We start from the raw sequence: 21,240 nt of genomic DNA on the forward strand, positions 1-21,240 counted from the left end.
CTGACATTGTTACAAATGTCTGAATAAACACAGGGGTCTTGTACATTTGACACCCAACATGGTTTTGTCATAACCTGGCAATATCACAAAATCTATTATTTCAACTACTAATGAATCCAAATTTTTTTTTGCAAAGAAAATCATAAAGCTTTTTAGGAGATGGCTGTTTTGCATCCTTGATCCAAACCTGAATTATGACTCTGTAAGTCGATGTCAGTTCATTTTTACAGTTGGACAGTGGAAGGTGGATCCTTTTCAGTTGAATGAAGTCATAGCAGGTAAGTGGGTGTGATTTGCAGCTAGCTGCTCTTTCTTCATTGTTATATTTCATTCCTGTGACTATTCCCATTCCATAAGGAATGCAACATTACTCTATCTATGCCCCAATTTACCCCTTGGAGAAGGATTATAGTGCCAGCCAGACACCACAAAAACTTTTAACTACTTCTCAAATCCAGAGCTTGGGTTTGAAGCCAAACAACACTAAGATGGCAACATTAGGCAGAAAGCAGCTGCTCCATTCAGCAGTTCCTGCCTGACTTCCATGTCCCACCTGATGTGCTCTTTGCAGCTGTGCTGGGAGTTTCAGAAATAAGAGGAGATCTGTTTCCTTTTCACCGTAAAATACTCTCCCAGGGAGAATCAAATCAAACCTAAATGATTAAACTTTTTCTTCTCCTGGAAATGGAGACATTTGAAAACATCCTGATGATAATCACACATCTCATCCATCCTACCAAACATTGACAGAAAGAGGTCATAGGCCTGTGTAGTTGTGTCTACAGAGTGAGCTCTGCTCTGGGTGTCCCCAATAGCTCTGCTGTGGAGAAGGCCAGACCTGCCAGGGAAGATTAATGAGATCTTGATACATCAGAATCTCACACTGGACTGGGTTTGTATCTGTGTATTTTTGTAACTACATGAAATCAGTATGAGGTGTTCTTCGCCCTTTATGTTTTTGGTCCCCTTCAAGATGTGTGCTGTGTGTGCTGCATTTTTCTAGGGCTGTTCCCTGATCAGGCCTCAGCCAAGGTGGGAAGCTCCTTCCTGAGGCCTGCTGCTTCCTGCAATTTTGGAGGTTAGCTGCAGCAGGATTATTCACAAGCAAGTGTGGACCACCAGGTAGGGCAGCAATGGACTGTGGAACCAGCTTCCCAGGAAACAGTAGCTCCAGTTTGTGACTACCTGCTCACCCACCCACCCACACAGTCTCATACCTGCTGGGAGAGGACATGGATGGAAGCCAGGTGCACCATTCTCAAGGGCATATGTTCTCAGCTGTAAGGTTTTCCAACCTCTTCCCCCGCTCCCCTGCCCAGGGCATATGATTCTTGGTTTACAGAGTTTGACCTTTCTGAGGGCTGCAAAGAAAGTTCACTAAGATCTTAATCTGGTCCTCTGAGGAGGCTTGACCTCAAGTCCTGAGACTGCAGGATACCTGAGGTCAAAAAGCTGTGCTCAAGTCTCAGTTGCACCTCCTCGAGGCTCTGAGCCTGGTAATTGTGAATAATAGCAATACCTTCTCTACACTCCCACAGCATAACTACTACCCACTATATACATTCTTCTGAATCTAATTCCTCTACAGAGCTTCATAGTTTCAAAAGCACATGTGAACTATGTCTGCCTCTGATCCTTACCTTGATCCTTGGAGTTTATAATCCTCATTGTGCACAGATTTGAGGTCTCTTGCCTTAAAGAGGTTGAACTGAGACTGAAAAACCTGTGATTTTCCAATACCACCACATGTACTTGATTCACTGCACAGGTCTAAAGAAGGATGAATAAACTACCACGTATGGAAGCAAAATGCGAACCAATAAAGCTACAAATTTCACTTGTGATTCAAAATCTAGGCTCACCTTTGGTCTTCCGGGAACCAAGAGAAGGTCAAGGGAGAGTGAGTCACACACTTCTCAGCCCTCTTTCTTCTCCCCTTGCCCACTCTCATCATAGCCTCTGTAACCCACTGCCTCCTCCCCTGCACCATGAGAGGCCTCTGCTGTCAAGGACTGGGCCTGCTTTGTCCTGCTCCATCACCCAGCTCAGTGCCTGGCACACAGTAGACACTGGATACATGTTGAAAGTTTCAATGAGTGATATTGGAGGTTGTGAAATAGGAAAAATACCTTCAGAAGAGCAATTTCTTCCCCTCTGCCCGCTTCACCCCTCTCTTTTTATCTCCTTTCCCTTCTTTGTTTTTCTCAGCAAATATTTTTGGAAATTTGCATTATGCTTCTGCATGAAGCACTAGGGACAACTATGAACAAAGTCAGGTTCCTAGCTCATTGACACTTTAAATAAGAGGTGGTGGAGCCTCACTCCACCAATAGTACTTTAGTGGGGGCATGGTTACACTTGGTAAGCTCTTGAAGGAAGTAGCAGGATGTGTGATCCTCAGTTCCACAGTCCTAAGAGACAGAAGTCAAGGTACAGGAAACAGGAAACTTCTGTAGTAAGTCTACCCTGCACATCTGTAAGGCCTTTTGTCTAGACCTTTATGAATCACCAAAACTAGAAACACCATTCTACCATATCTCCTCCACATTATACTGTGGCAATTTCCACAGAAAGTGGTGAGTTTCATGGGTGAGTTCTTTTTTCAGAATTAGATTCATAAGACTAAATGAAATTCACCCTGAAGTCCAATATATAACATATAGGCAGAGCTGCGTAAGTTAAAGCAAAGCTCAGCAGCCTGGAGTCCCTCTTCTCACTGCTCTGAAAAAATTCCTATTAAAAATTACAACTAAAAGGTTTTTTAGAGTATTATTTGTTCCACAAATGTGAGAAAAAATAATACATAAAATTAATTTTAGGCATTGATACAAAAACTCTAAGCCCATGGTTCTTAAATTATGGAGTGATAAATATCATGTCAACAAAAAGGCACCTTAAATATTTTTGTTATTTGTCTGTGATAGAAACTAAGGAGATGTTCACTAACCCTGTTTATTTCCCCTTGGCCCATTAAAAGTCTATATATCTCAACTTCCTCTGCAGTTAGTGTGGGATTATGTGGTGGGATTCTAACCAGTGGGATGTCAGGAGAAGTGATATATGCCACTTCCAGGTCTGGTGGGAAAAACATGCACTCATTCACACAAGAAATAGAGTTCATTGCATTAAACCAATGATATTATTTTGGGATTTTTGTTGTTGTTGTTGTTATAGCAGCTACCATTACCCTAATTCACTCACACACACACACACACACACACACACACACACACACACACACACCTTTTCAACTACAAAGTGTTCACCTCTTCAGTTTTCACACTGATTGCATGTTAGAAATGTTTGTTGTACTTTTGAGAAATCCCAATGTCCAGGTGGCACCCCAGACCAAATTAAATCAGAATCTGGATTTGAGCTCCAGTCATTATCATTTTTGAAAGCTATCCAGGTGGTTCCAGTTTTGCAGCCATGGTTGAGAACCACTGCCTTAAATCTCTGAAGACTCTGGAAGTTAGGCACATGATTGTGTTCTCTCGGGAAACTTCACCAGGTAATTCTGATATGCACCCTTTCCACTGCTGCTGCTATTCCACAGGACACTGTTATTCCATAATAACATATGAAAACTGAAAACTGTATCTTTGCACTGGGGCTTTTGGTGCAGCATTGTCAGAGAACAACCAAGCACACGTGAGGCTGGACTCATGGCCAGATACAAGTCATCTCTCCCACCAGCCTTCATTTTGGGTTGTTCCCATGGAGTCATCATCTCCAATGAGAAGACTATTCATAGCAAAATGCTGAGGATGCCTCCTAAAAATGTTAATCGGAAATACGGTACACTTAACCCAGGTTTACTCATTACAAAACTGGGAGATACAATTATTTCCTTTGAAGCAGATAGTTCTTTGGAGTAAAAATAACCCCTTTTTAGAGAAGCCATCAGTTTCTTCTAAGAATGCACAAGTCACATGATGGGATACTGGGCCCAGCCACCAACAGCCTGCCACCCAGCCTCCAGGCTCAGGTGGTTGGTCTTGAAATATTGAAATTGCAGCCTGGAACAGGTGATACATTCTTTTACCTAAAACTTAGACCTTAAGTTTTAGTTTTCTGATTCAGAAAATCACAAAAATCAAAGCAAGAATCATAGAAAATTGGAACGTCTTTCCCAATAGAGGGTCTGAAAAGGAATTTAAAATATATTCTGAATAAGAAAACTAAATTATGTGAGGTTAACACTGCAATTATAGATGATTGAAAAGATGTGATAAAAAAAGTCATTCCAAGTATGTTTAAATGTTATGTTACCTGCATGTAATAATTTCCCTATGAATACAAAGAGATCTATTTTAATGTCTTCCTGTCCTTAGTAAATAAATGATTAATAATAAATGTTTAATGACTATCCACTTGAAGGGCATCAAATTATTAGCCTGCCTGAAGCAGCCACACGTCAGTACAGCCTACCTTTAAATCTCCTGGAGCAGTTCCCCCAGGCTCTAATGGGCATACACATCAGCTGTGTTTGTTAAAACAGACTTTTGAGTCTGAAGAGCTAGAAGAGGATCTGAGAGTCTGCATTTCTGACACCTATGAGATGCGCACACTGCACCAATAAACCTCTACTTAACAAAACAGGCACCCAGACCACAGTTGGTAGTTTGCAGTCTGAATTTTTTAAATATTGCTTTAAAACATTGTATGCATGGTTCCTGAGCTTTTTCTGGTATACCTGATAATGGTGCCTCACTATCCTTGCCCTATTCCCAACCCTGGGTGCAGCCTCAGACCACACAGCATGTCCACCAGGTCTGGTTCTTTATTTACAGTTTCTAGTCTTGATGTTCAAATCCATTAAAGTCTCTCAAGTCTACCCCGACTCAACATCACCAGTCCTCAAGTCACACAAAATGTGTTTGAGGGCTGAAAATTGCAAAGTGATACTGTAATGTGTACTATTTACATATAGGTGTATGTTGTTTGTGAAATTGTAGCTTCCCCTCAATGAAACTCCTTCTATCAGGGAAATGATTGTAAAGACTTTACTCCAAGTATAGCTGTTATGTTCCCTGATGCTGTATGTGTGCTTGCATGTATGTGTGTTGTGTATCTATCCCCTTTCAAAATTAAGTCCATATACATTTGAAAAATTTTTTTTGAATAGTCTGAAATGTTTCCTTTTGGTTGGGCCTTTTTCCCCTATCTACTATCATTGGAAGAGTTGTCAATGTTACTCTCCTTTTCTTAAAGGGCTTTTGTGAGATGAGGTATATTAATATGCAAAAGGCATGTCAAAACTGGCAGACTTGGGCTGGGGATGTGGCTCGCCTGGCATGCGTGCGGCCCAGGTTCGATCCTCAGCACCACATACAAACAAAGATGTTGTGTCTGCTGAAAACTAAAAAAATAAATAAATAAATATTTTTAAAAAAAACAAACTGGCAGACTGAAGTGGAGCTACAAAGGCCTCCTCAACAGTCTGAATTTCCTTAAGATTAACTAACTGTGTTGGCTTACGACAACCTCAGATAATCCATCATTCCTTCATTGCTCATATTCTTTAAATATGTGTCCTCTTTTCAAAAAACATTGACACAATGCCCAAAATCTCAACATACCAATCTGATGAGATGGTCGATCCTCATCAACTTGATATTTTACACTGGGCAGGAGGGCTTAGTAACATCTTCCAATTCAGAGATTTCATCATATAGTTCGTGTCTACAGCTTGTTATAAAAATATGAAACAAGGTCACCTCTGGCATGGCTTCCGCACCGTCTATTCCCAAAGAGCTCTATATTCTGCCTCTCCCTTCCCTGTCTGGCCTTTGCTTCGTTTGTTCCAAGCCACAAAAGCATTTTTATCCAAATTAGATCTACCCATTTACTTACATATTGAGCAGTAAGTTACACAAAAATACACTTTGAAATCCAAGGGTAGAACTGGGCCTGTGGAGAGAGTTGGGGTAGAAGAGAGTAAAGGGAGAAGATTTGTGATGGGAAGGGTTGGGATGGCATGGGGGATATCTTAGGGAGTGCAGAAAGCTCATTTCACCTGTTTGAAAACAAGGTGGTTTGTTCTTCTTAGCAAACAATTATCGAGACATTCTATGAGCTTTGCACTGTGCTAGACTCAATGGAGAATGCAGAAGGTTCATAACGTTGAGTTACTACTCAAGAAATCTATACTTCAGTAGCAAGATTAGCATATGGGAAGCTACTATGTCGGAACATACACACACATAAATCAAATATTTGGTTTCTACAGTATCCCAAGCACTTCAGAAATATGCTCTTTATTCTTCACAACCATCCTGCAAAGTTAAGTTCTCCTGACCCCTTATTATTGATGGATAATCTGAAATGTAAGTTTGGTAATAATCTTCCCAACATCACACCACTAACAAGCGGCAGAGATGGGATTCAGTTCTAAATTTATGTTTTGGTCAAGGAAAATCTCAGTGGTTTAACCTAGTGAAAATCTGTTTCTTGCCCAAAGTCCTCTGCAGCTGTTCCTGTTTGGCAAGACCATTTTGGAAGATCATTCTCCAAGTGTGACTCAGGAATCCAGGTTCGTTCCATCTTGAAGTCCCATAATTTCCAACATATGGCATCCGAGATCATCAAAAAGGAAGGGTGAGCGATGATGGCATGTTAGATACTGTAACAACCCTACCCCAAAGTGACATAAGTCACTTCATTATACTGTCCATAATTAGTCACATGTAAATTAGTTATAGTAAGAAGTGCGGGAGTTGGGAATGGAGTGATTTGGGAGCTGTGTCCCAGAAACAACGCACTCTAATGGAAGGAGGGCAAATAATCTGGTTCTCTGATATAAGCTCCAAAGCCACTAAACCTCACTGCTTTTAAATCACTTAAGAGGAAGAGCTAAATTATGTGGTGCTAAATTACAAATCCTGAAAGAAGTTGAAAGGAGTAGGAGATCATAAGTTTGGAACAGAAAAAGGGAACCCGAGTACGGTGCTGAAAAGTGAGAGTGAGGAAGACAGCGGTGGCTGAGAAGAACCAGAGTGGATATCCAGAATTGGTGTGTTCATGGCCACTCCCAGTGATGTTCATGTGATGCTTCATGATATATATCACAGGCTAAGTTCCCAGGGAAGGACAGCTCTCTGAAAAAAAATAGAGCTTAGTAAATGTTTTTCAGCTGCTGCAGACTCTGTAGACGTTTCAGGAATTTCTCAAAAATGTAAACACACAGAGGCCAGGGGTCCTGCTCTGCATGCTGTATTTGCTCTGATGTACCCAGGACTTGGAAATTGTTCAAAAGAGATGAATTATGAGTGTTCTGTAGACATGGTTGGGCTTTCAAGAACTTCCAGAGAGACAGATAGTCCAAGGTCTTTCAGTTTCATCCTGTCTAGGATTGGGTTTTTCATTACCTGAAAAAAAGAGTCAGAACTTCCTCAAGTCATGTAGCATATATCCTTTCCAAGCTCCTAAAATTTGGTGTGGTGTTATAGCAGAGGTGGTGAGAGGTCCTTCCCATTGCAAGTGTTGGCCAACACTTCCTGGGGATGTGGTGGCTGAGCTGGGCTTTTCCATGGAGTGGACATCCTGAGTGAGGCACTGAAGTGGGCAAGAACAGAGTGGCTTTGGCCAGCTGGCAGGTTCCGTGTGGAAATGGAGCTGGGTTATGAGGTTGTGGTTGTGGGGGCGGGGGATAGAATGCCTGTCTGGAGTAACTTGGAATACCGTGGGCTGCTGTGGGACTATTAGGAATACTGATCCAGCGGGGGTGCACAGGATGTCTGAAAAGCCAAGGCATGAGGTGGTGGACTACATCAGGAAGCCCCTGACTCCCCTTTGCTCATTGACAGTCACTTGTCCATGGCCCACCCCCAGGCCCACCTATCACACTGGTCACTAAGGCCTGAGGGAAAGGGCTGTGTGGGCCTCAGTCACTCACTGGGAGTGCAGTCCCTCAGGAGTCCATGCAGGAGGGCCTCAGCCAGGTGGTGGCATTTGGCAGAGGGAGGCACGCGTGGATGAAGAGGTCCTTTTACTGCTTGGTTGTGCAGGAACCTAGGCAAAGCCACTGTTCTTGGGGTCTCGGGTTTTCCATCTTTATTGTAGTTCCTTACAAGATTCCAGGAGGTGGGACAGAGGAGATGGAATCGCAGAGAAGACTGTGGAAGACTAAACGCAAAAGGGCACATGCAGGACCTTGTTAAAAGAAAAGGGAGGTGAAGCCGTGTGACGAGTTGGAGTGGACCTGGAGCTGCCACATTAGCCCAACAAGCCTTGGGCACTCTGCCTTGCCAGGACCCTCCCTGTGCCCCTCCAGCAGCCACTAGACCAGACCTGCCACCCACCTGCTGCCTCTTCCTGCTGCGCTCCAGTCTGTCTCCTTGTATCCACCTAAACTTTCACAAGAGTCAAATGTTTTACTTCCTATCTATCTGCTCCTATTTTTTTCCCAGCCACCAAGGCAAAACCACATTCTACCAATCACCAATTCCACATAAACAAGATGAACCCTTTTGTTTGTATCATGGCGTTCGTTGGGTGGGGAGGGTGCAGCAGGTCTGTGCCTCTGATGGCACATCTGTAAAGGGAAGGTGCCTCGGCTCTGTCTGGAAGACACCCTGGAGACCTTCCGCATCTACCTGTCCCCATCTCCTCCTTCTGCCACCATCCCTTGTACTCCCAGCTCTCACATCCTGTGAGAATCCATGACTGGGATAGCTCCCCACAAGTCGTTCTCCACCTCTCTGGTTTCTTTAGGGGCACAGAGAAGGTGCAGGAAAGAATAAGGAACCCAGGTGTTGCAAACTGCCGTAGATAGTTTGGCAGCTCCACCCCGACCTGACTTGTGTGATCAATGTCAATCTCCTTCTGAGAGAAATGACACAGGACCCTGTGCTCCAAAGTTCTAAAAGTCCTACAGTTAACTCTCAGGCCCAGGCTTTGTTTGGAAAGAACTTTCCAACTTGCAAAGCGCTGTCATGCAGGCCTGTTCTTCCTAAGACTGAGGATGATAAACAGCGACAGTGGAGCCCATGACCTGGCTGCTGTGTGTTCCAAGGGAGGGGAAGTCTTCCTGACCGCAAGAGGCACCCCACACCCTCTCTCCTCCCTTTCTCACAGCCTCCTACCCCCCAGGGAGTGCTGCAGGAGATGAGCTAGCTCTCAAGGCTCCCAGCTCTGGCAGCTCTGGACCACTCCCTCCACCTCCTAGCTGCAGCCCACTAACGGACATTCCTGCCTCGGATTTGAAGCTGGAACCAGAGGGTCTCAGGAGAGGAGCCCAGCAAATTGGGTCAGACTTCTGTGCCTGGATGGGAGATTCCTTGGAGTCACTGGGTATGTGTCGGCTGCTAAAAGATTCCACTCTCTTCTCCCAGCTCCTAAGACGCCGCCCTCCCCTTAGGGAGCTCCAGCTGCCAAGGAACACTGCTCTGTCCTCTGGCTGCTAAGGCACGTGTGCTTAATAGTAATGAGCATTGTTTATGGAACCCTTGAAATGTGTCAGGCAGCCTGCTATAACCACTTCACAAACGTAACTGATTCACTAGCTTGGGATATAAAATATAGTCACATTCTCTTGTGCATGCACACTAAATGCCTCAGCCCCTGCAATGTCTGTGAAGGATCCAAGACCCCCACGAGTCTTCTTCAGTCCAAAGGGTCAGTCCAGTTGGGCATGGCTCCATGACATTGAGCACAACACCTCCTTTCTTCTTCCAAGGAGCCTCATGTTTTTGTTTTTTGGCATTAGTTGCCTCTGCTCATAGTCACAAACCCCCCACTGGAGGCACCCCCCCCCCAATGAAACCAATGACCTGGACCTGAGGCAGCCTCTTATTCCAGGAGCCAGACCCCTCCACACAGGCATTCCCAGCAATGCCAACAAGGCCAAAGGCACTAGGGATGTCAGAACATACACCTGCTATACACCACTGTCCTCTGTCTATGCCAGTTCAACACAGCGACCCTCAGTTGTCAAGCATGGGTTCCCAGATCTGCTCCTTACACACAGTGCTCTGTTTCCACACACAAAGTCATTCTTCCTGTCCCAGCTTCCCACTACACTTTCTACTGAAATAAGGATCTCATCCCCATATGTATGGAAGGGCCCCCTCTACATATGTGACACCAATACTATTTTTTTTCAACACAACTGGCATGCTTCTAAAGAAGTCACCCCACCTTATTATTTGTGGGCAATCTTTCCAAATTCTCACACCTCTTTGTGTTATTTTCATTTTGCAAACAAAGCAACTGGTCAGTGATGCTAAGGGAATTGTTCAAGGTCATACAGCTAATACATGGTAGACATGGGATTCAAACCTGCACTCTGAACACACTCTCCACAGGACTGCTCCCTCATGCTAGAGCAGTTGTGATTGGGACACCCATCTGAGTTAAAGTCAAGGAAAGATGTTCCTTAGGTAGGTACATTTGGTTCCCTATGGAGCTGGACATGAGGAAGATGGGAAAGCCAGGAGGAGGTGGCCAACCTAAAAGCTCTCGTGTGAATCCTCCCAGAGGAAGGGAACACCCAAGTGGTTGGTGAGTCGTCAGAACATGTCATGCAACATGTGGGGTGGGGTGTTTTAGTACATGCATTGGCCTTGGACTGTGGCCTGGTCTGGCCTGGCACTCTTTCTAGGCCAACAGCCAGGGTTAAGAAGACCCAGAAAGGTGAAATGTGAGAGAACCCAAAGACATGTGTGTCAGCCATCAGCCTCTGTCCACTCCTAAGCTGTCTTTGGCCTAAAGTTCAATGCTATAATTGCCTCTACAGGGGGCCTGAAGCTTTTTGGACAGAAATCCAAGGGAAGTGATTTTTTTCAGATCTTACTTGAAAGTCATTTGGATAAATGAACTTGATTTTTTAGTACCACTCCTGTTACCCCCTTCTGTCCCAATAAAGGCCCATGACAGTGAAATACTATCTGCTCCAAACAGAAGTTCAGATGGAAAATATTTGGACAGAAGTTAAATTTGCGTCCCAGACAAGAGTCAAGCAATTGATGGAGAAATCAGAAAGCTAAGACTATGGGCACAGAGAAGAGAAGGAACAGGTGGCACTCAGAGAGTCTGTATTCTGGGGTGAGAAGTATAGAAATGTTTACAGGAAGTAAGTGACAAACCACCATGGCAGAGCAAATACAGGATCCAAAGCTGCACACATGGCCTATGCATAAGGAGCATTGCCCAGATAGAACACAGCAGGGAGAGGAGAGGAGACTCAGGGGTCCTTGCTTAGTGCCCTCAACAGGAGCAGTGATGCATTCTGGGCTTTCCTTCCTGAATAATTCATATGGGGTGTCTCTGCCCCTTCAATCTGGTACACTAGGTTTGAATCCTATCACACACACTCCCTTACCCACTATTAGCCTGTGGACGCCAAAGTTCTCCCTCCAATTTCTATGAATTCCTGAAGCTTGTATTATCATTTTGTCCTTAGCACCCACGCCTCTATTTTCTAGTGTGTTTTGTCTGTTATGCATCATTGTGACTCAGATATGAAACACAACAGCCACCTTCTATTTTTACACACCTCCGCCCTCCTCAATTTCAAAGTAGACTTTGAAGGATTTGGGTTGGAGAGGAGAGAAAGGAGAGGCTACACCCCAATGGTGTAAAGCAGTTGTATGGATAACAATGTTTTATTCTTATGTCTGCTTGCCTTTGGGCTTTTTCAAGGAGCATGTTGCTACTACATGTGGCTAAACATATGACATCTCTTTCATGACAGGGGGTCGATGTTAAAGCTAACAAGAATTTACCATGTGCCAAACACTATTAAGTCATTCATGTAAGTAATTTTATCCTCACAATTATTTCCATTTACACACTAGAAAAAGTTATTAAAGACTGAGTGGTAAAGTAACTTCTCCAAGGGTACACAGCTAATAAATAACAGGAATGGGATTTGAGCCCAGGCAGCCTGACTCCAGGCCCACACTCACTGCTAGTGCCTGTCTAGATCCCCAAGAAGACCTAGCACCACTGGGAAAGAGTGAAGAACTCCCACACGAATAGCTGGACCATCTATGTGAGAAGCAGAGGACGGAAGGAGAGAGGAAGCAAATGGAAAGGCTTCACTAATGATTAGATGGATAGTACCTGGGCACTGAGAGAGGATGGTCTATTTCATGCTTTGCTCTGGAAGTCATGGTCTCTGGACTTAGGTCAGAGCAAAGCCCAGAAAATACATAAAGCTCTAGAGGAAGAAGGTAGCCTTAGACTGAACCTGGAGAAACAGGGTATGGGAGAGAAGATGAGACCCAGATTTCTTAGAAGTCTGGGCAGGAGGTTCCATTTCTTCTCCCTGCTGCAGAAAAAAGGTTCTTGACCACTTGCCACTAGTAATGAGAATAATAGGATATAAGGCAGGGGAAGCAGAAAAAGATAGGACTCTTTTAGGTGTCTGAAGATTTTTAAATGTCCTGTGTGCACCTTTAATCTTCAACGTTTAATTTTTTTCTAGAGGTAATGTTTTCTAATTATATAAATAATATTTCCTCATTGCAGGAAATTTGAAAACTACAAAAAGGCATATAGAAGGAAATCACAATTTCTCAGATCAATAATATTCTGTTAGAAGAAACTCATACATATATGGAAACTTGTGTAACAACAAACTTACACTGTAGATAGATGGGAAAAGTGAATTTTTCAATAAATGGTGATAAGCAGATCCATTTGCAAAAGAAATAAAAAATTTTCATTTGCACGATTTCTTCTGGCAAATATATGTATATCCTAAATCTAAATATAAGCTATATGTCCCATAGAAAACATAGGAGAAAATATTATCATGAACTTAGAGAAGGGTTCTTAAATTAGGCACCAAAGACACTAACAATACAGAAAAGTTGATCAATTCAACTTCTTCACAGTTAGAAACTTCTGTTCATCAAAGACCATATAAGGAGGGTAAAAAAAAAAGCAACTAGTTAGAGAAAATATTTACCACATATGTGGCTGACAAAGGACTAGTAACCAGAATATATAATGAACCCAGGGCTTAGAGGATAGCTCAGTGATAAAGCACTTACCTAGCAAGCACAAGGGCCTGGGTTTGACCACCAGCACTGCAGAAAAAAAAAAAAAGAAAATATTTTATGAATTGATAAAAAAAAAGAAGTTCTTGAGAAATAAAAACTTAGGTCTACTCAAAAACATGTAAACAGTTTAAATAAAATGTATTGTCATCAGGTAGTGGAATATTTTTCGCAAAAAAAAAAAAGCAATGAAGTACTGATACATGTTATAGTATCAACATGGGTGAACATAAAAAAATTGTGTGAAATAAGTCAGTCACAAAAGACAACAGATTATGTGATTATTCTTTTTCTATGAAGTGTCCAGAACAAGAAAATCTATAGAGATAGAAATTAGATGAGTGACTGTCTAGGCTGGGGGACTATGGGAAAACTGGGAATGATGGCTGAGGGTTGCAGAGTTTCTTTTTTGCATAATGAAAACATTCTGACATTGATTATGGTGATGGATGCACAAATACGTGAATATACTAATAACCATTGGATAAAATACATCTTAAATGAAAGGAAAGAGATGGCATGTTCAAAAGGGTTTAAGTGAAGAAAATTTAATAAAGACACTATTTACAAAGATGTGAGCAGCGTTAAAAGAGCCGCAAGGATGGCAAACCTCTGGGGACTAACAATGGGAAGACTTTCCCACAGTTAAGCCTCAAGTGCAAGAATGGAATATTACCAGACCCTTGTAAGAGCCAGAACTTAAGAAGTGCAGTGCAGCTGCCTCAGACGGTGGGGAAGCTGAGGAAATCAGGGGATAAAACACTTAACCCTCCCTCACCCGCTCCCCATCTCATAGAACGGCACCCCACTTCCCAAACTAACTAAAAGTCTGGTGATGTGGTTCATAAAAGGACACAGAGCACAACGGAGGAAAATAAAGAAAGAATGGAGTGAGGGGAGGGGAGGAACAGAAAATGACCTGCACCTCCCATGACCCAGCAAGTCTGCTTGAGGTTTATATAGTAAAGAAGCTCAATGCAATGCTCAGGTATGAGAACACTGTAGCAGCGTGGTCTGAGGCAGGCCCAAGCTGGAGACCACTCAAGTGTCCACCTAGAGTACAATGGAGAAAGAAACTGCACTGTATTCACTCATACAAAGGAACACTAAAGCAATGAAATTAACCCAACTAACCACACAAGGGCTAGGACAAATTCCACAAACATGGTGTTGAGTGAAAACAGAAGTCAGAGTCTACAAATATAAAGTTCAAAATTGGGCTAAATTATTTCTATTACAGAAGAATACACATAGGTGATAATATATATAATTTATATAAATGTTTATATATATTAAATTACATATGAAGAATGTAATTGTTATAAAATCAGGATCATGTTTACCTTGAGTGTGTGTGTGTGTGTGTGTGTGTGTGAAATAGAGTCACAGAAAGCTGTACATACTATATGAGGGGAGGGGGAAGGAATACGGGCCCTTTGGGTGCTGGCAGTGTGCTACTCTTGATCTAACTGCAGTTATACAGATGTTTACTCTACCTATAGTCATTTAAAATGTTTATTTACATATTTTTCTGTATTTAGTGATAAGAAATTGAAAAAATTTTGATACCGTTTATATGCATTTGCTAGGTATGTCAATATATATTTGGGATTATTATTGCATCTGCAACTTTTCTTACTTAACACTAGAGTATAAGTATTTTCTTATATTAATAAAAAGCTCTTTTCCAAGTTAGTTTTCAGGCTATATAATATTGCCAAATAGTGTATATTATAAAGTACTCTGTATCCCCTTATTGAGAACATCCAGGTTGTTTTATTGCTGTCTCATTTATAAAACTTCTTGCTCCTTTTCATGAATAGTTACTTTAAGAAATTCTAAGCCAGACTTTTATACCCCAGGCTTCCTTTGGGTGATAAGAGAAAAACTCAAAGAATTTTAGTAAATAGTTCCAACTGATCCCCAGTCTAGGTTATGTCTTCCTACAATTAGCCCCATCACCCACCCTGCTACTTGTCCTTCATGCCATTTATTGTAACTGTAAATTGTTAATTAGTTGTTCCTGACCTACTTGGTTAGTGTCCACCTCTTCTACCCACTCCCCCCTACACCTCCACCCTCCCACTCCCTATTGCTGAGGACAGAGAACACATTTAAATACAACACAAAGCCTGCCTGACTAAAGGTGCTCAAATATTTATCAAAGCATGAATGGATGAGTGGATGAATGAATGGATGGATGGATTATTGGACGGAAGGACTGACAGATTTGGATTTGAATCTTTCTGTCATTCTGTCTAACATCATTGAAAGTGAGTCCATCTCCTCCAAGAAATAAAGTCACCATATAGAGACAACATTGGGTGTCCAAAGAGAGGCCTCTTAACCAAAATTGGGAGGGACAATGATGTCTATCCCTTTACTGGGTGTGATTTGGAATAGAGTGCTCCAAAGTCCTTTCTACTTCCTAAAAACTGTTTTCAGTCACTGGCCCGGTTCAGGACTGAAGACAGGATGAGTAGAGCCCTGTACCTGATTAGAGAGAAAATATTAGTTTAAAAGTAACTGAAGTAATTGGAAGTCCTAATCTTCCTACTGAAAAAAAATAAACCTTTTTTTAAAGCTTATTTCTCTGGCCATATAAGTAAAAGACCTTCAAAAGAATGAAAGGTTGGGGAGAACCCTTAAATTGAAGTGCAGTTCAAAAAAAAAGCTATTACTCAAATTTGGAAAGGCTTAAATAAATGATGCATTTTTTTAGTAGTTTGTCTCAAAAAAAATGAGGCCACTATGTCCATGGCTTTTTTATACTCAATTGAGAAGTATTCAAAAAATGGTGAGGCTCCCCCACACCACCCTGCACACACTGCCTTGCACATTCTTATTGGAATTGGGAACAAGTAATATTTCTTGTTAGAATATAAAACAGGTTAAAATAGTTCACATATGTTACATAAAATTATTTTTTAAAAAACTTTTCTGGAAAGAGACAGAATTGTGCGCAATGGAAAATTGAAAATTCTCCAATTTCAAGATGAGTCAGCAAATAACTTCTCCATGACAGCGACCTGGGAACCCTGCTGAACAGACAAACCTACTTTAGTGGGAAATCAGCTCGGTTTCCTGGCCTGCAGGAGCCATAGTCATCTGAAGACAGTTTTTAGGTGATGTCTATGTCTTTGCCTTTGAAATTTATTAGGAACAAAGTATGATACTCCCAGGACAATATTTACCCACAGGAAAGGATTTGCGTCTAATGGAATGTGATTACATCAGGCCTCCACATACCACCCAACTTTCCGGTCCTTTTTTTCCCACATGGTGCAAGCTGTTTGGTTGACTGCTGGCTTTTAATTAGAAAATCTCATATTTGCAGAGAAATCATTGACACCTGGATTCATGCTTACATGAATCCCCAATCCTTGTCTTTCCCCCTTCCTGATATTAACTTCCCCTTGCTCCAAAAGAGGAAATGCTTTTGCCAAGGATTCTTAATCCTTAGCAACTTGTTCCCCACAGGAAAGTGGGGAAAGCAGTGAGAAAAGGAGAGATGATGAGCTCTCTTTGTGAGAGTCCAAATGATTTTGGCACTTTATGGTGCCTTATTTGGAGACTTCCTTTTCTTTGAGACAATGTTGCCCAGTATGTAAATTACTATGTATGCTTAACTGATTAAATCAGTGTTCCATTTCCCCCTGGGACTACAGGATGAGTACTTAAGAATGTCAAAATCCTGAAGCAAGAGCACCAATTTAATTAGTACTATTCCCCAGCTTCCTCCTAACTCTACATCCATCTAGTTGCCTCAAATTTTCATTTAGCTCAAAATTAACTTTCCTATTAAAATGACGTAAATGGTAAGCAATATTTAGTTCACAAGACCAGCTGGAGTTGAAAAGATGCTATCTTCCCCTTTCACAAACCCAGAACTAACCAGATAGACATGCTGTGTAATATACTGGTCACCTTTTGTCTGTCTGCCCAGAAGCCCTCTCTTTTTTTCTGGGAACAGTAGTGCCCTCTTTTTGGCTTCACCATTTCTCTAACCAGGTAGGTTTTGTTGAAGCAGTAGGACCAGAAGGGCTGATTCTACCAGATAGTCTGCCTAAGGTTCTGATGCACTGAGAAGTTAAATTTATCTAGCAGGATTTCCAGTGAAGCAGTGAAATATTTTTACCCAGAAAAGCTGCCAATGGGTTTTGCACCAAGGTAGATTCAGAGGCCATGTTGAGATAGATTATACTGGTGCTTCCTGCAACACTCCAATGACCTCAGTTACACAGACTTGGCTGCTCTCCATGGGAAAGGTGTGTCACACAGTCCAGGCTCGGAACACTGAGGTTTCAGTGGATGACAGCAGAATTAAAGACCCTCTCTGATGGATTGAGACTGTCCAGTCAGAGGTTCCCAAGGATATTAAAGGCCCCAGGGAACTACTCCCCAGGCAAGAAGAAGGAATCTGGATCAATTAGCAGGGTTCCTGGTTTATAGAAAGAACTGGTTCCAGGAGCCTAGCTGGAGCTGGAATTTTCACTTGCTTATCAAAGTCCAGCCACTTTGGTGTGATGGTGGTTTGAAAGGCAATGACTAATTCTCAACCTGTGAACACAGAGAGCCCTAACCTCGAAGCCCAAGGATGAGGTGTATTCAGAGCCAGTGCAGGGCTCCTAAAAGCCTCATCATCACAGTGGACAAGTATGCAGGGGACTCAGCAAACCAGGCCAAGGCTTTAGCAGCACCAACAAGCTAGACCTCCAAAGTTGAATCAACACTTTCAGATTGAACAAGTTTCTTGGGTTTCTGTGCAATTCGGGGTGGGAACAAAGGCTTCAGGAAGAAACACCGAATTTCTAACTAATACAGGCAGGTGGAAAACGTTGTCAAACAATTAATTGGAACAAATAAAAATCTAGAAACTAGATAGACACCCGTATTGGTTAAATAGGCTACACTAGTGACATTCCCCACACTCACCTCTATACCCAAATATTTATGCAGAAGATTTTTTTTAATGTCCACTTTTCTGTCAGTGATGTAAGAATTGAAAAAAAGGGCACCTGCTTGCAGCAGAGCTTTGAATGCACATCACTACAAAGTGCTTGTGTATTTCTCATGCACATGTATTTAATGCATCTGTCCAGGACTTCAGAGTTAAGTCCAAATCATCTCCCTCTTTATTTCAGCAGAAACATTTCATAAGTGAAAAATCAAGACCAAAGAGAACAAAATACTTGAAACCAAACAACAAGGTAATGATTTAGCAGATTGGTTTATGAGCATGAATAGAACAAAACTGTCTCAGATTTGGCTACTCACTAACTACATGACTTTGAGAAAGTAACTTGAATTTTCCATACCTCTCCTCCTTATAGAATAAAAATAATAAAGCTCATAGGGCAATTGTACAGATTAAGTAAGTGAATACATATAAAATGCTTAGGGCAGTGCCTGGCATATAGCAAGCACTTAATAAAAATTAGTCATTATTATTACTATTAAACACATTAGCTTATACAAGTTAAATAATTGTTCTATGATTAGTAATAATAACAATAGCAGACATTAATTGCTTTTGTTATTTTTTTCGTCTTCTGTAATAGCACTTTTATTTGTGGAAAATACTAGTTTAGGGAAGGACCTACCCCTTCCCTAATGGTAGTCCAAATTTGTTGTCATTTTCAGAAAGGGGAAATAGCTACTAGAATTACTAGCTGGGTGGATAGTGTAAGCCTACAGTGACCAAAGGCTGACTCAGAGAGACTGTCCTACAAATGAAGCCACCTGAGTAGACAGTTGCATTAGATATCTATTGCTACATGAAAAATAACCCCAAAACCTAGCAAGTTAAAATATCAAGTATGTATTGTCTCACATACTTCCTGAGGGTCAGGCATCTAGGAGTGGTTCAGTTGGGTAATTCTGGTTGAGTCTATTAGGAGGTTGCAGTCAAATTGTCATCAGGGACTTCAGTCATCTGGAGGCTTGACTGGGGCTAGGATTCACTTTCAAAGTAGCTCCATGAGGTATCAGCAGAAGAATTCTGATTCTTTTCATGTGAAACTCTATGTAGTGCTGTCTAAAGCATAGTAACAGGTGTCCTCCAGAATAAATGAAATGAGAAGAGAGAATTAGAGCTGAGAAGGAGGGTGGGAGAGAGAGAGAGAGAGAGAGAGAGAGAGAGAGAGAGAGAGAGACTAGTCTCCAAACTTGGAAGCCACTTATTTTTTCTGCCATACTATATTGAACACACAGAACAACCCTGTTACAGTGGGGAGAAGGATTCAATTATATAAAAGTGATATTATCCGAAGGTCTGGATCACTGGGGGCCACCTGTAAGGCTAGCTACTATCAAGCAGAACTAAGAAAGAGAGGGGTAGACTGAATCTTTTTGTTTGTTTGTTTTAATTAGTTACATATGACAGTACAATGATCTTGACATATCATACATTTGAATCAGATGGGATATAATTTCTCATTTTTCTGAGTGTACAGGTTGCAGAATCACATTGGTCATGCAGTCCAGCAATAATAATGTCTATTTTATTCTGCTGCCCTTCCTATCCCCCCTTCCCCACCCCTCCCATCACTTCTCTCTACCCAATCTAATGTGACCCACTTCTTTTTTTCCCCCCTCACATCATCATACATGTATTCTGTATAATGAAGAGGGTCTCCTTCCATCTTTCATGCAATTCCCCTTCTCCCTCCCTTTCCCTCACACCTCTCTTCCTTATCTAGAGGTAATCTTCTTCTCATGCTCTTCCTCCCTACCCCATTTTGAGTCATCCCCTTTATATCAGAGAAGACATTCGCATTTGTTTTTTTTTTTTGGAAATCTTACTGACATTTCTTGAGTCCCTGAGCCATCCATGTCTTATATGAATTAGTGTTATGGTTTACATATGAGGTGTCCCCCCAAAGCTCATGTGTGAGACAATGCAAGAATGTTCAGAGGTAAAATGATTTGGTTATGAGAATTATAACCTAACCAGTGGATTAATTCACTTGAATGGATTAACTGAGTGATAACTAAGCAGGAAGGGTGTGACTGGAGTGTAGGTTACTGGGGGTGTAACTTTGGGGTTTATATTTTGTCCCAGAGGAGCAAAGGTCTCTCTGCTTCCTAGCAGCCATGGCCTTAGCTGCTTTTCTCAGTCACGCTCTTCTGCCATGATATTCTTCCTCATCTCGGGTCCAGAGGTATGGAGTCAGCTGACCATGGACTGAATCTCTGAAATAGTGAGCCACAATAAATGTTTCCTCCTCTAAGTTGCTCTTGTCAAGTCTTTGGGTGACAGTGATGCAAAGCTGACTATAATTAGTGCCTTTCTGTGCTTAGGTTGTTGTGAGCTGTTTTTTTCAGTGCCTTTCTATCAAAAGGATCTTGACTAGTATAATTGAGCACTTAATCAATGCCAGGAATGTGTTATGTCCTTTACATGGATTATCTCATTTAACCCATGAAACAATCCCATAAGTTAATGACTCTATTTATTTATTTAGTTAGTTATTGGTGCTGAGAATTGAAACCAGTGTGCATACTTGGCAAGTGCTCCACCACTGACTATACCCCCAACCCCTAATTTCCTTTTTCAAGATATAAATGAATAAATAAACAAATAAAAACTGAGGCTGAGAGAAGTGACATGGTTTGGCAAAAAAAAAAAAAAAATCATTCAACTGATAAGTGATTGTTATGATTTGCATCTTAAATGTCCTCTAAAGGTCCTATGTTGAAGGCTAGGTTGCCAGCCTGTTAGTTACTGGGAGACGATGAAAACTTTAGGAGGGGGGCCTAGTGGAAAGGAGTGAAGACATTAGAGACATACCCTTATTCTTAAAGAGGACTTGGAGACTGCAGCCCTTCTTCTCTTTTCACTTCCCAGACACCAGGATGTGAGCAGCTTTGCTCCATCACATGCTCCCTACCATAAATTTTGGCATCATCACAAGCCTGAAGAGATGGGGCCAAGCAACCATGGGCTGAAGCCATATGCCAAAACAAGTCTTTCCTCCTTTTTTTAATATTTATTTTTTAGTTGTAGTTGGACACAATACTTTATTTTATTTATTTATTTTTATGTGGTGCTGAGGATCAAACCCAGGGCCTTGCAGTGCTAGGCGGGCGCTCTACTGCTGAGCCACAACCCCAGCCCTGTATTTCCTCCTTTTAAGTTGTTTATTTCAAGGATTTTGTCACTGTGATGGAAAATTGACTAACACAGTGGGAGATCCAAGTTTCAGGTCGAGGAGGTTTTACTCTAGAACCT

Source organism: Marmota marmota, unplaced genomic scaffold (genome assembly GCF_001458135.2).
Source record: "Marmota marmota marmota unplaced genomic scaffold, marMar, whole genome shotgun sequence".
NCBI classification, from domain to species: domain Eukaryota; kingdom Metazoa; phylum Chordata; class Mammalia; order Rodentia; family Sciuridae; genus Marmota; species Marmota marmota.